Source organism: Triticum urartu, chromosome 3A (assembly GCF_056163025.1).
Source record: "Triticum urartu cultivar PI428250 chromosome 3A, HENAU_Tu73, whole genome shotgun sequence".
Taxonomy (NCBI): Eukaryota; Viridiplantae; Streptophyta; class Magnoliopsida; order Poales; family Poaceae; genus Triticum; species Triticum urartu.
In genome coordinates this window covers 681,817,690-681,833,405 of record NC_141875.1, presented here as the reverse complement: position 1 = coordinate 681,833,405, position 15,716 = coordinate 681,817,690, and the positions used below count along the sequence as shown (strand labels likewise).

At 48.9% G+C, this 15,716-nt stretch overlaps 1 pseudogene; it reads right to left on the bottom strand.

The window, feature by feature from the left end:
• Positions 1–607: 607 nt before the first annotated feature.
• Positions 608–10,716, bottom strand: LOC147981536 (chitinase CLP-like; annotated as a pseudogene).
• Positions 10,717–15,716: the final 5,000 nt, after the last annotated feature.

The window sequence follows — 15,716 nt, the reverse complement described above, 5'->3', positions numbered from 1 at the left end:
TCATACTCTTAGGCCTCATTCGGTTTGGAGGATTTTTATAGGAAAAACATGGGAACAAGGATTCCAGAGGAAAATTTCCTATATATGCATTCGGTTTGTAGGAAATGCGTAAAGGAATTTCGTAGGAATACTATTCATTTCCTATGCTTTTGGAGGAAACTACACATCCACTCAAAGCTCATTTTGCGCGTAGGAACGAGGCAAGTCAATTTCTTAGGGTGGCAAGTGCCATCCTATCAAATTCCTATACTACTCTAAATTCCTACGGTTAGATTTCCTCCAAACCGAATGAGCCCTTAAATTTCAGGACATTTTTTGATCCGTACATTGACGTAAGAGTATCACCTCCCTTTCTTTTCTGTGGAAGATAGAGGAAAGAGAATGTCATAGTCATGCACACACCTTGCGTGCATTCTCTGACCATAGGTGATGGAATCTCTATGGTGGTTTGACAGTGTTATATACAGGATGAGAAATAGTCAAATAGCCAAGTACAACCGAATAATTTTGTGTAGGCTTCTGACTTCTCAAATCTCGACGTGCTTGGATGTGTGTAATTTATTTTGGCGCATAGGGTTGTCTGCGGAAAAAATGACGGGAAAAAACAGTCAAATTGAAGCACGGAAATTCGAAATCCAAGCAACATAATGACACCACACAACACTAGGCTAGGCTGGCATCGTAAAATTGAAGTGGCCGAACGAGAGCCCATTGATGAGGTGCTGCCCGGCGGTGAATCCGAGTGTCTGCTTCTCCTCGTCGATAACCAGCAGCATGTTCTTCATTTGAAAACTTCCGATCACCACCGCCGGCGCCGCACCATCGCCATACCCGGCCTTGTTCCCCGCCTTCATCTCGACGAAAGCCAAGCACGGCGTGCCGCGGTTCAACCGCACCACAGAGTTCATGCCGAACACCGGCCAGCTCGTGCCGCCGTCCAGCATCAGGCTGATCCTCGGCATGAAGAAGCCAAACCGCGTCTGCGGCAGCTTCGAATTGTTGTAGCACAGCTCGAACGGCGACGCGGCCGGGGAGGGGACCCTCAAAGCGGCAGCACCCCAGCGCTCCATAGCCTGGTCGAACGCGTTGATGAATGGGCGGTACACGTCACTGCGCAGCTCCGTGTAGGGGGTCGTCGTGGAGAGGCCGATGGTGAGCGGCGCGTGCTCGCCCGACAGGATCTGCACTCCGTCCACGGTGATGCCCTTGCTGGCCATGATGTAGTAGCCGGGGGAGTCCTTGTACTTGCGGAGGGGGGTGCTGCCGCCCAGCATCTCCGAGATGGGCTGCCCCAGGACGAAGAGCGGGCCGCCTCCGAAGATGGCGACGCCGTTGCCAGGGCCGCTCGAGAGGCAGAGCGCAAACGAGTTAGCGACGCCCTGAGTGCCCGCGACCTGTGCGGGGAACGCTGTAAAACATAATATGTTGGAAACTTGCTCGACACCCTAAACGGGGTGTGATTCTTTTATTATATAGAGGTACCAAGAGGTATAATATAATATTATAATATTAATACACAGACTACGTATATATACAGTCTAACATCCTCCCTCAATCTTAACTGTGGCCTGAAGTACAAAGCAAATTAAGATTGCGCCTACAGCCTACAAACTGTGGTTGTGGAAGAGGCTTCGTGAAGATGTCAGCAAGTTGATCCTTTGACGGGATGAACTTGATACAAAGTAGCTTCTGTGCAACACGTTCCCGAACAAAATGATAGTCAACCTCAATGTGCTTCGTCCTAGCGTGAAACACTGGATTAGATGAAAGATATGTAGCACCAATGTTATCACACCACAGAACCGGAGGATGAGCTGAAGCAACTCTCAACTCTCTCAACAGAGACTGTACCCATATGATCTCAGCAGTGGCATCAGCAACTGCTTTGTACTCAGCTTCAGTACTACTGCGAGACACCGTGGCCTGCTTTCGAGCATTCCAGACGATCAAGTTAGAACCCAGAAATACCGCATATCCCCCTGTGGATCGCCTGTCATCAGGACTGCCAGCCCAATCTGCATCTGAGAAAGCTGAGAGCTCACACGATGGCGCAGGCTGAAGAAGCAAACCATAGGAGACAGTAAGACATATGTAATGCAAAATACGTTTCATAGCTGACCAATGAGATGTCCTGAGTGCATGAAGAAACTGACAGACACGGTTGACTGCATAGGAGATCTCAGGCCTGGTAATAGTAAGGTATTGCAGACCACCAACGAGACTGCGATACTCATTAGCATCCTCAGGTGAAAGAGAATCTCCATCAAGGGCAGATAACCGATCAGTGACAGACATCGGAGTAATGGCATGTTTGCACTTCAGCATACCAGCACGACGCAGCAAGTCCAAGGAGTACTTCTTCTGTGTAAGAGTCAAACCAGCAGAAGAACGTGAAACCTCCAGTCCAAGGAAAAAAATGCAAGGCACCCAAATCCTTGACAGCAAAGTCACCACTGAGTGCAACCACAAGACGATCAGCAGCATGGGATGAACTGATGAGAATGATATCATCAACATAAACCAGAAGATACATCGTAACCTCAGGACGCTGAAGAAGGAACAACGATGTGTCTGCAGTGGAGGGAGTAAACCCAAGTGCTCGGAGAACGGAGCCAAGACGAGCATGCCATACACGAGGAGCCTGTTTCAGTCCATATAGCGCCTTAGTCAGACGACAGAGATGACGAGGGCGTGCAGGATCAACAAATCCAGGTGGCTGACGCATATAAACCTCCTCCTCCAGAATTCCATGGAGGAAAGCGTTCTGCACATCAAGCTGACGAAGAGACCATCCACGAGTGACAGCAAGAGACAACAGCAAGCGAATGGTAGTAGGCTTGATGACTGGACTGAACGTGTCTTCATAATCAAGACCATACCTCTGTTTGAAGCCCTTGGCAACAAGCCGTGCCTTGTAGCGTTCGATGGAACTATCAGCATGTCTCTTGACTTTGAAAACCCACTTGGAATCAATAATATTGACACCAGATACTGGAGGAACAAGCTGCCAAGTGTCATTTTTCTGGAGAGCCTGAAACTCCTGTTCCATAGCAGCGTGCCAGTGAGGAATACTCAGTGCAGCCTGGAAGTGTCGAGGCTCGGCAATGGGATCAGCAGCAGTGTGAGCCATGCACGCGGCTAGCCATGCCACAGTCCTGTCCTTGCGTTCCTTCGGACAGAAAATTCCCAACTGACTCCGTGTACGAGGACGAAGAGGGACCACACACCGTGCCGGCGATACCGACGCAACCGGTGATGGAGACGAAGCTGCAGCATCGGGAGAGCTCGCACTAGGGCTCCCTGACAACGACGAGCGAGGCGAGGCCAGCCCACTAGCAACCGAGGCGGGACTGACCGGGTCCAGCTCCAGGCCGGTCGAAGCAACCGCCGGCCGAGGCGAAGATGCCTCCAGGTCGGGCGTGACCCCTCCTGGGTCAGGCGGAGCGCCGGCTGATGGACCAGGCAAGGCCAGCGGCACGCCAGGCGAGGCCATCCGAGGGCCAGGCGGTGCGCCGGCCGAAGGACTGGGCAAGGCCAGTGGCGGGCCAGGCGAGACCGGCGCCCGCACGGCAGCCTCCAGTGGCGATGTAGGGGCGGGTACGCGGGTCGAACCTGATATGCATGGCACATGCACATCCCGAGCAGGAGCTGCCGCGTCGGTTTCCTGTTCATCAAGAAGCTAAAGACGAGTGCCATGTCCAATACCTGCAGCATGATTAGGCAACAACGCAGGGGCATATGCAACATCCACAAATTGATCAGGCAAAGGTATGGACATGTGCACCGGTTGTGAGGAAGTGGTAGAGTTTGTCGGAAGTGCGCGAAAAGGAAACACGTTTTCATCAAACACCACGTCACGAGAGATGTAAATGCGATTGGTAGGAACATGGAGGCATTTGTACCCTTTGTGAAGAGAACTGTACCCCAGGAAGACGCACTTCTTAGACGGAAACTCTAACATATGCTTGTTATATGGGCGAAGGTGAGGCCAACATGCACACCCGAACACCTTTAAAAAAGTGTAGTCTGGAGTCTCTTTGAGCAAGAGTTCAAGCGGAGTTTGCATTTTCAGGAGTCGTGAGGGAAGCCTATTTATGAGAAAACAAGCTATGGAGAAAGCATCACTCCAAAACCGAAACGGAACGGATGCATGAGCGAGCAAGGTTAGGCCAGTTTCAACAAGATGACGATACTTACGTTCGGCAGTTCCATTTTGCTGATGTGTATGAGGACAAGATACACGATGTGAAATCCCAAGTTTGTTAGAAAAAGAGTTGAGGTTGTGGTATTCACCCCCCCCCCCCCAGTCAGATTGAACATGGATGATTTTCTGCTTAAGGAGACGCTCAACATGTGCTTGAAACTGGATAAAAACATCGAACACATCAGACTTGCGCTTAATAAGATACAGCCAAGTAAACCGACTATAAGCATCAATAAAACTGACATAATAATTGTGGCCACGAACAGACGTCTGGGCATGACCCCATACATCAGAAAACACAAGCTTAAGAGGATGTTTTACAACACGACTAGACTCTGAAAATGGAAGTTGGTGACTCTTGCCCTGCTGACAGGCATCACAAACGGTTTCAGCAGATTTATTGGACACAACTGGTAGTTCATGACGATGCAACACATGACGAACTATAGGAGTCGCAGGATGACCAAGGCGCGCATGCCAGTGCGTAGGCGACACACGAACATCACTGAACGCCTGAGGAGAAGACTGCATTGATGGTGTGCTCGGTACATCAAGTGCGTACAAGCCATGGCGAAGACGACCGCTAAGCAGAACGACCCTCGTGTCCCGATCCTTGATAAAGAAACAAGAAGGGTGAAACTCAGCAAGGACATTATTATCACGTGTAAGTTGAGGAATAGACAACAAACTACGCGTAGCAAAGGGAACACGAAGGACATTGGAAAGATGTTGTTTGTGAAAATTGTGTGCAAGGAGAGAAGCCTGACCAACATGAGAGATGCGCATACCTGCTCCGCTGGCGGCGTGCACCTGATCATGACCACGATATGGCTCCTGAGTAGAGAGCTTGCCCATCTCGCCGGTGAGGTGGTTAGTAGCGCTGGTGTCCATATACCATGTTGGATCAATGGAGTAGGACGGAGTGCGACCATGATCATGATTAGTCACGGCGGCGGTAGCCTGCTTGTCGTTTCCTTTGCCATTGTTGCCAAGGCCCAGAAAATCTTGCTTGTAGCGACGATGACAGCGAGATGCAATGTGGCGCTCCAGGCCACACAGCTGGCAAGCCTGCGGGGCACCGCAAGAGGAGCAGCAAGCAACCGGCCGGTTTCCACCCGTGATGGATGGCGCATTGCCACGCGGAGCCGGCTGTGAAGATGGTGCCTGCTTGCCTCCTGAAGATGAAGGCCGCTGAGGTTTGCCGCGAGTCGCGGCATTGGCGGAGGCGAAGCTCGGTGAGACACGGCGGGCCTTGATGCGCTGTTCACGGCCAAGGAGTCGGGCATACAGCTCGCGAGGTGGAAGTGGATCGTCACGGCCATGAATGTTCTCAACGAGATTGTCATAATCATCGTCGAGCCCGTTAAGAACGAAAGTGGTGAACTCCTCATCCTGCAGAGACTGGCCAACCGAGGCCAATGTGTCGGCGAGACCCCGCATCTTGTTGAAGTAGTCCGTGATGCTGAGGTCACCAAGCTTAGTCTCACCAAGCTCGGTGCGTATAGAATGAGCACGCGCCTGAGACTGCGAGGCGAAGCTGGTGTGAAGCGCCGCCCATGCCTCCCGGGATGTAGCAGCGAAGATGACCAGCGACGAGACGCTCGGAGTGAGCGGGGACTGGATTGCAGAGAGAATGGCCTGACCCTGGGCCACCCATGTATGATACGCCGGGTGATGAGTGGGCGAACACGGGATGGATCCGTCAGCATAGCCCTCCAGATAGCGACTGCGCAGAAGAGGCAACACCTGGGCACGCCAGGACAGGTAGTTGTCCGGCGTGAGCTTCACCGGCAGTAGATGCGAGAAGTAAAACGGTGATGGTGCCGTGACCTGAGCGGCGTGAGCATGCATCGGTGGCACGTAGAGACCCATCAACGGGGCTGTCTCGAGATGAGGAGCACTCGCCGAGTAGACGCCAAGAGCACCGGGAACGAGGGCGTCGGCTCCGTAGTTCGCCGCGGCCCGTAGGATGGTTGTGGCGGTGCAGCCACGAACCCGGACGGCGCGGGTTAGGATTGGCGTGGCGACGGCGCGTAGGGGAGTTAATTGCACAGAAGTATCACAATTGGAGCATCACATGCAGATTGGTACCATGATTGCTAATTCTTACGTGTCATACCAACATTGGTCCAAATTTTTGTAAAAAAGGCTAAAAGGCTGATTTATACGTATTGACAGTGTATCTGACAGCTGGGGCCCGTCTGGCAGGTGCCGACGTGGCATATTTTTTGCAGAAAATCCCTTGGCTTTATCTGTAATCACATAGATGCCCAGTCGCAGAAAAACCGCCCGTCTGGCAGGTGCCGACGTGGCATATTTTTTGCAGAAAATCCCTTGGCTTTATTTGTAATCACATAAATGCTCAGTCGCAGAAAAACCGCCATTGAGAGGGAATTTTTTTTCGTTCGCAAGTTTTTCACGGACTTGTTCGAAAGTTTCCAGCGAATTGAACAAATAGAAAAACACGCGCGAGGGCTATTCGAACCAGCATCGAGAACGAGGGCGTCGGCTCCGTAGTTCGCCGCGGCCCCGTAGGATGGTTGCGGCGGTGCAGCCACGAACCCGGACGGCGCGGGGTAGGATTGGCGTGGCGACGGCGCGTAGGGGAGTTAATTGCACAGAAGTATCACAATTGGAGCATCACATGCAGATTGGTACCATGATTGTTAATTTTTACGTGTCAGTACCAACATTGGTTCAAATTTTTGTAAAAAAGGCTAAAAGGCTGATTTATACGTATTGACAGTGTATCTGACAGCTGGGGCCCGTCTGGCAGGTGCCGACATGGCATATTTTTTGCAGAAAATCCCTTGGCTTTATCTGTAATCACATAAATGCCCAGTCGCAGAAAAACCGCCCGTCTGGCAGGTGCCGACGTGGCATATTTGTTGCAGAAAATTCATTGGCTTTATTTGTAATCACATAAATGCAAAAACCGCCATTGAGAGGGATTTTTTTTCATTCGCAAGTTTTTCACGGACTTGTTCGAAAGTTTCCAGCGAATTGAACAAATAGAAAAACACGCGCGAGGGCTATTCGAACCAGCATCGGGAACGAGGGCGTCGGCTCCGTAGTTCGCCGTGGCCCCGTAGGATGGTTGCGGCGGTGCAGCCACGAACCCGGACGGCGCGGGGTAGGATTGGCGTGGCGACGGCGCGTAGGGGAGTTAATTGCACAGAAGTATCACAATTGGAGCATCACATGCAGATTGGTACCATGATTGCTAATTTTTACGTGTCAGTACCAACATTGGTCCAAATTTTTGTAAAAAGGGCTAAAAGGCTGATTTATACGTATTGACAGTGTATCTGACAGCTGGGGCCCGTTTGGCAGGTGCCGACGTGGCATATTTTTTGCAGAAAATCCCTTGGCTTTATCTGTAATCACATAAATGCCCAGTCGCAGAAAAACCGCCCGTCTGGCAGGTACCGACATGGCATATTTTTTGCAAAAAATCCCTTGACTTTATCTATAATCACATAAATGCCCAGTCGCAGAAAAACCGCCATTGAGAGGGATTTTTTTTTGTTTGCAAGTTTTTCATGGACTTGTTCGAAAGTTTCCAGCGAATTGAACAAACAAAAAAACACACGCGAGGGCTATTGGAACCAGCGACCCGCAAGTGTGCGGCTGCGCGCGGTAGCCACTACGCCACAGCATCGCTGTTGACGTGATCCAGGCGAAAGTTATATTATACTAGCAGGTACACGCTGGGCCGGCAGCTGGGCCAAGCAAAGCCTGCAATATTTTACGAAAATCCATCATGTCTAAGAAAATGTTCACCATAAATTACAATAAATTCGCCTTGCATTATGTCAAATATTCATCATATCTTTAAAAATTGTTCAACGTATTTAAACAATGTTCAGCATAAATAAATAAAATAAAGAAAAACAAAGCGTCAACAGGTTTCAAACCAGCCACCAGCAACACGCAAGCGGAGCGCGCTAGCCACCAGGCCACAGATATGCACGCGTTATAGTGCGGGCAGTACACTCTTTATACAAACAAGCAGACGCTGGACCGGTGGTTGGGCCAACCGAGGCCTGTAATAATTTTTTCGTTTTGCGTTTTGCTGGGGCTCGTTCGTTGCCCAGGTTTCTTTTCGTTTCTTCATCTTTTTTCATTCAATGAAATTGATCATTTTTGTAATATATGTTGAACAATTTTCTTAATATAGGTCACAAAAATTGTTCAACATATATTAAGATTTTTTTAACTTATATTTATCATTTTTGTAATAAATATTCACCGCGCATTATGTAAAAAAAATAATAGATGCAAAATGATCATAACATTTTTTAAGTTTATAGTGAACTTTTTATTCTGCGATATTTTTTGTAAATACACACTGAACATTGAACATTTTTTATATACAATGATTTTATATAAATATACGATAAACTTTTTTTATATTATAAAACCATTTGTCACCTATATATTGAACCTTTTTAAAACGATGAAAGTTTCATTCTGGGGTTCATATTTCTATTTGTCAAAAAATAACAAATGTAGTAATCTGCATGTTTGCCAAACTAATATTTTTCTCAAAGATAATTCTATTAATACAGCCTGTGTAAAAATTAAAAAAATGATCATTTTGCATCTACTAATTTTTTTGTAAAATATTGCAGGTTTTGCTTGGCCCAGCTGCCGGCCCAGCGTGTGCGTGCTAGTATAATATAACTTTCGCCTGGATCTCGTCAACGGCGTAGTGGCTAGCGCGCGCAGCCGCAGACCTGCGGGTCGCGGGTTCGAATCGCCCTCGCGCGCGTTTTTCCGTTTTGGTTATTTGTTTGTTCAATTCGCCGGAAATTTTTGAACAAGTCCGTCAAAAACTTGCGAACGAAAAAAAAATCCCTCTATGCCACGTCGGCACCTGACAGACGGGTCTCAACGGTCAGATACACTGTCAATATGTATAAATCAGTCTTTTAGCCTTTTTGCAAAAATTTGGACCAATGTTGATACTGACACGCAAAAATTAGCAATCGTGGTACCAATCTGCATGTGATGCTCCAATTGTGATACTTTTGTGCAATTAACTCCGCGTAGGGCTGCGGTGGCTGCGCCAGGAAGTGCTGCTGCGCTGGCAGCGCGGAGTAGATCGGCACTGACGGCGGCCCGTGGTGATGTGACGAGAGAGCCGCATAGGGTTGGTGATGATGCGGCGCCGCGTAGGACGCCACGGGCCAGGAGGACTGCGGCGGTTGAAGGGAGCCCTGGGCCGCCGGCGGCGCACCATACAAGGCAGGAGCGACGCCACCGGGCGTCTGCGCGACGACACCGTAGGGCGGCTGCACGGCAACGCCATGAGACGGCGGCGCAACGAACTCAGCAGAGGAGTCGGCCGACGGATTCGATCCGATCGGGGACTCGGTCGGCGGCAGGGCTCCGTAGGCCGACGCAAGGGGCCGAGAAGTGAGGAACGGTGACATAGGAGCGAGGGCCGGCGCGACGGCGGTGGCAACGACGGAATTCGGCGCACCGGCGGCGGCGGCGGCGGGAGTAGCGGAAGACATCAAAACCCTAGTTTGATACCATGTAAAACATAATATGTTGGAAACTTGCTCGACACCCTAGGCCTCCTTTGGTTTGGAGGAATTTTATAGGAATTCTAGAGGATAGGATTTTTATAGGATTTTTTCCTTTAGAGTCCTTTGGTTCATAGGAATGGATTCCTATTCCTACATAGGATTGGTTCCTATCCTTCACATTTCATAGGAAAATAAAAATGAGCCTAGACTCAATGAAAAAAAATTTTTGGTGTCAACCAAATGACATCTCGTTTTTTATTCCTACTCATAGGATTTGAGATACATGTCATCTCATTTCCTACAAAATTTCTATCCCTACAATAATCCTATCCTATGAACCAAAAAAGGCCAAACGGGGTGTGGTTCTTTCATTATATAGAGGTATAAGAAATACAATACAATGTTACAATATTAATACACAGACTACGTATATATACAGTCTAACAAACGCGAAGCTGGAGCGTCCGAGCCCCGCCACGCCTACGGCCCCCACCGGCAGACCCTGTAGCAGGGTGTCGGGCGCGCAGGACGTCACGGCGGTGAACGACACCGGGCCCAACGGGTTCATGCCGTCGGTGGCGTTGGCGGAGAGCGCCACGCGCGTCATGTCCCCCGAGGCGGTGTCGCCGGAGACGGAGTTGTGCGGGTGCGGGGTGCACTTGCAGCGGTAGGGGTTGTGGACGTCGGGCATGCCGTAGCCGGTGTGCGGGCAGCTGGGCGGGTGGAAGCGGTGCGCGCGCATGCAGTCGATGTTGTTGCACTCGAGCGTGTCGTGGGGGGCGCCATCGTCGCAGGTGGACCAGACGATGGGGCCGGAGAGGTCGAGGACCAGCGGGCGGCCAGACTTGACGGGGATGGTGTAGAGGGAGGTGGTCGCGTCCTTGGTGACGGCCGTCACCAGTGGCCTGCCGCCGCCGTGCATGCAAGCACAGAGAGCGAGACCGCGACGAGGATGAGGTATTTTGGTTGCCACATTTTGGACTGGCCAGGGCCGTGGACCTGTGGTGCATCGAGGTGCCATTGCTTGCTCGTTATATACGTCGAGCAGAGTAGACCCGAATCCGATGAGCGTGCCGGGATTCTCGTTGATGGCCGCTTCACGACGGAGCCAGCCATGAACGATGAGTCTGCGCTAGTTTACTGCTCCGTACATAGCGGATCTAGCTAGCTGATAATGTGGCGCGCGGCTATCGTTTGTCAAACGGTCGATCAATCTATAGAATAAAGAGTTAAATACACCTACAGTACACTAGCTTGCACTGCGGGAACAAATTCATACAATAACTTGAAAATTGAGACAAATGGGTCACTAAAGTTGTAATGCGGAATCAATTTCATACAAAATACTCCGAGGCAGCCACGTCGCACGCCACGTTGGCAGGGGAGCACGCCTCGGTGGGCTGGTTAGTTTGCACGAAACCCCCTGAGTAATGAAAACACTAAACCCGCAGTCCTGATTATTTGCACAAAAGTCTCCTGATATGTTAGAATAACTAAACGCATACAAATTTCTTAACTGAAACCGAAATTGAATCTAAGATTGCTTAACTGACAGCAAAAGGAGAAGATAATAACAAAGAGCATGGACGACCACAGCCACCTACTCGTTGACGACATCGGGTGCACCGCTTGCCTCAGTGTCATGCGCACTGGACGGGAACACGGTGGCGATCCAGCGTACGGACGGCGGCGTCGTGCTCTTCCGCACTTGGGCGAGAGAGAGAGAGGAGGCAGTCCTCCTAAGGATAATAAAGGATGAAGTATATATATGCATTCATAACATAGCAGGTTCAGAATATTCAGAACATTTGGAACTGGTTAAGAATAGCATGTATGCATTCATAACATAGCAGGTTCAGAACATAGTAGTACCAACTCAGCAACATTCAGGGTTTAGAAGATTACAAAATAAGTAGCCTTCAAAGTTCACACATGAACTACGACATGAGTAGCTTGTTCATCGACGAACTTTGCTAAGATAGCACTTAAAACATGCATGATTAACGAGTTGGCGCATGGTCACAATGATCTCTTCAGGATTTGCATTTAGGTCTGGAATAGATGCATCTCTCTTGTCAGTTGTCACCATCTGCTCCAAAGAAAAGAAAGTTCCAGCCATTTGCTCCCCCTCTTCCAGCATTTGCTCCCCATCTTCCAGCAACACTTGCTCCCCTTCTTCCAGCATTTCTACCACCTCTTGCAGCAGCACTTGCTCCCCCTCTAGCACCACCACTTCCTCCACCTCTTGCAACATTTCCTTCCCCTCTTGCACCACCACTTCCTCCACCTCTAGCAGCCTTTCCTCCCCCTCTTGCACTAGCATTTCCTCCACCTCTTTTATGTCTCTTGCTTGCAGCACCACTAGTTTCTCCACCATCTACTGCAGTTTCTTTGCCTTTTCCCCTGTTCCTTCCCCTGGCTGTAGCAGTAGTATTTGTTCTTCTCTCAGGAATGGAGTCCCTTGCATCGGCTACAAATCTAGATATATCTGGCAGAGGACCAGGTGTCCTAACATTTGAAACATGGACTCTCTCCTGATCAATATGTAGACAAAGCATTCATAAGTCACTAAAAGTAATTACATGGATATGAAATCATAGGAAACAGTATACAACTATTTGTCACCTCTTGCCTCATTCTATGTACCATGCTGAAAGGCACGTGCATAGGATCCAGCCTCATGTCCTCCATGTGTGTCCTGATGTCCTGCAATATAAGATGGTGTGAAAATGGACTAACGTGTATTGCAACTAGAAATTAAATGTCTTACATTTAAAATGGAAGGATCTTCTATTTCTTCTTCCAGCTCAGTTGCTTCCCTCTCCATCTCCCTCTCCATGAATTTCTGATGGCCTTTCTTGTTGTGATATGCTTTTCCACAAATTGAGCAGTGCATGCTCACACCTTTCTTGTTCAGTGCAATGTTGCCATCCTTCTGAAGCTTTTCTTCAGGTGTTTTCTTCCTATTCTTTGGTGGCCTTCGCATCTTTTTCTTGTAAACTGGTGGATGAATGACAGTTCCATTGACTTGTTCCCAGTGATCCTTGTCTCTCATAGGCATTGTATTGTGCCCCTATGATCGCAGGCATCCTCTTCCTGCTCTTCCTCTTCATGTTCTAGATGGACCATTACCCTTGGGAGCTCAGGGTAACCTCTGTATATGCATATTTTGCTGATTTCACATGATTTCTCTCATCTACTAAAACATGCAAGCTTCTGTTCTCTCTGCCTGCCATTGCCATTGAAGCTATTGCTTGTTCATTATCTAAACAGATCATGCCATCCAGGATGTCCTTCCCAGGCAAGCACCAATAAACTTGTAGCTCAGGACTAGTAATGTCATATCCCAAATGCTGCAATATGTAATTAATTACATCTCTTGACCATGTGTTGGCATCACAATAGTCATATTCTTCTTGAGTGCTTCCCCAAAATGTCCTTCTATCATCCAGCCCACAAAATATACCATTATGTTCAAACACTGATGTAAAGAAATTGGAATTTTCCCCTGCAAGTAGAAGTACACAAATATATCAAGCATATATCAGTAATACAGCACTTCCAAATCTGCACCCAAGCATATATCAAGCATTGTTCCTAACAAACTACATCAAAGGTAATTTAAATCGTTCTAAAAAAAGGTAATTTAAACCACTCAATTCTGAACATATATCAGTAAGTACGCTACAGTATGTTCTGTCACTCAATTCTGAACATATATCAGTAGTACACTATAGTATGCTCTGTAACTCAACTCTGAACATATATCAAACTACAGTACAATAATTCACATTCTGAAACTGATTTGAACAGATTAAACTGCATCAATTCGACTTACCTACAGCCTATTTAACTGCATCAATCTGAATCCCATGCTTAATATTGCAGGAAACAAATTTTTTGAACAAAGCAAGCGACACCACAATGCATGACAACACAGTACATCTATGTCTAATCTAATCAAAAGTCGAATCTGAAGCATACGCCCCCCAAATGCCCACTCTTTCATCTATCCAGCAGGCGCAAATAACACCGATCACAGCCCATGAAAACCCTAGCAGAAAACGACCAGACAAGGGAACAGAGAGGGCGAAATTCGTACCGTAATCCGGAGGAAATTCGCCGATGCCGCGAGGACGTGGATCCATCCAGTGTAGATCACCACGACGAGGGCGATGCAATCCCTCTGTCTGTTCTGTGTCCAACAGAGAAAACGAACATGCGACGGCAAAGATGAAGAGACGAACGGGTTTGGGGAGGGTTACCGGTGTCAATGTGACTGTTCGCATAACTATATTGTTCGCCACAAACTTTTTTCCCTCCCCATTCGCAACCAGGACTGCGGGTTTAGTGTTTTCATTACTCAGGGGGTTTCGTGCAAACTAACCAGCCCACCGGGGCGTGCTCCCCTGCCAACGTGGCGTGCGACGTGGCTCTCTCTAGTATTTTGTATGAAATTGATTCGGCAGTGCAAGTTTAGTGACCCATTTGTCTCAATTCAAGTTGTTGTATGAAATTGTTCCCGCATTGCAAGTTGGTGTACCGTAGATGTATTTAACTCCTTTTGGATCCAGATCTCTCCGCGCATATAATTGCCCGACTTTAGAGCATCTACAACCTGACCTTACTTTTGCCTGAACGTCCGAGCGAAAAGCCCAGGCAACGCCTGCATAAAAAACGTCACGAATCCGACCAAGCATCTAGGTTGTCCCGCACATCTCATATTTCGCTCAATCATGGGGTAGATATAGGATTGTCCGGACATGTTCGCCACATCGGACTGAAGAATAGGCTCATGCGAAAACTCAACGGTTTGTGGGAGAGTTCAACGGTTTAGTGAGGACGCATTCATGTCGCCTCTTCGGCATGCCTTCGGGGGGGGGGGGGGGGGCAAATCCGGCTATTTAAGATGGACGACAAGGGCATACCCTAGCCGCCCCCATTTCCTTCTCGTCCAAGCCGCCACCACTTCCGTTGTCTGCTTCCCGTTCCCAGTCCTCACTATCTGTTATGGTCCTGCGGAAGATCACCTACTACAAAATGTTCATGCCCAGGTGTTGGGCGGAGATCGCATGGAAGATGTGCACCACTGAGGAACGTCGCTCGTCGGCGCACTTCAAACCGCACGAATTGTGGAGGAGGAGGCTGACATGGAGGAGCAGGTGAAGAAGGTCGACTTGGAGGATGAGGCAGCGACGAAGGAGGAGGAGATGGGCATGGAGGAGCGGGTGAAGGATGCCAACATGGAGGATGAGGCATCGAGCATGGAAGTTGAGCCCGGTGAGTTTTACATGGAGGAGGTGGAGTTCCATCTCGCACAAGATGTAGAGTTGGAGGCGGAGTACCTCACAGAAAAGGCGCAGTTGGAGGCGGAGAAAGTGGGTGTTGTCGCGTTCACGATGCTCATCGCCGATCCCGGCCTCGTGGCCCTCTAGTCCGAGCAGGAGGTACTGACAAAACCACAGCCGTGACGTGAGGCAGAAGCGTCTCTTTGCGGACAATGACAAAGAGGAGGAAACACCAGAAATTCACTCCACCGTCAATGACCACAAGGCCGACAACTCTGGCAAGGGGTCATGAACATCTCCTCAAACGTGTAGGATTAGTGTAGTCATGTAATCCTTTATAGTCTTTTGTATGAGCTACCTATGATTAGATCTACGTTGCATGTAGTTACATGGAGGATGGGGTTATCGGGCAAACGAAATGAGGGGTGAGCGGACCCTGTCTGCCGATATATCCGGACGCGTCCGTTGACATATAAGGAAGCTCTCATAATGTCAAAATAATAATAATGAAGAAGCCCTCGCACGTGTCTTCACAAAATTCACATTCATGTTCATGATCTCCAAGAGGACAGTGAAAACCCCACGAACCCTATATATCACTTATAGCAATTGTGAAGCATAGAAATCGCTCATGGTAGGCCGGCTTGGTTTGGGGTATCTGGTGTTGGGAACTTCTTGTGGTTTAAA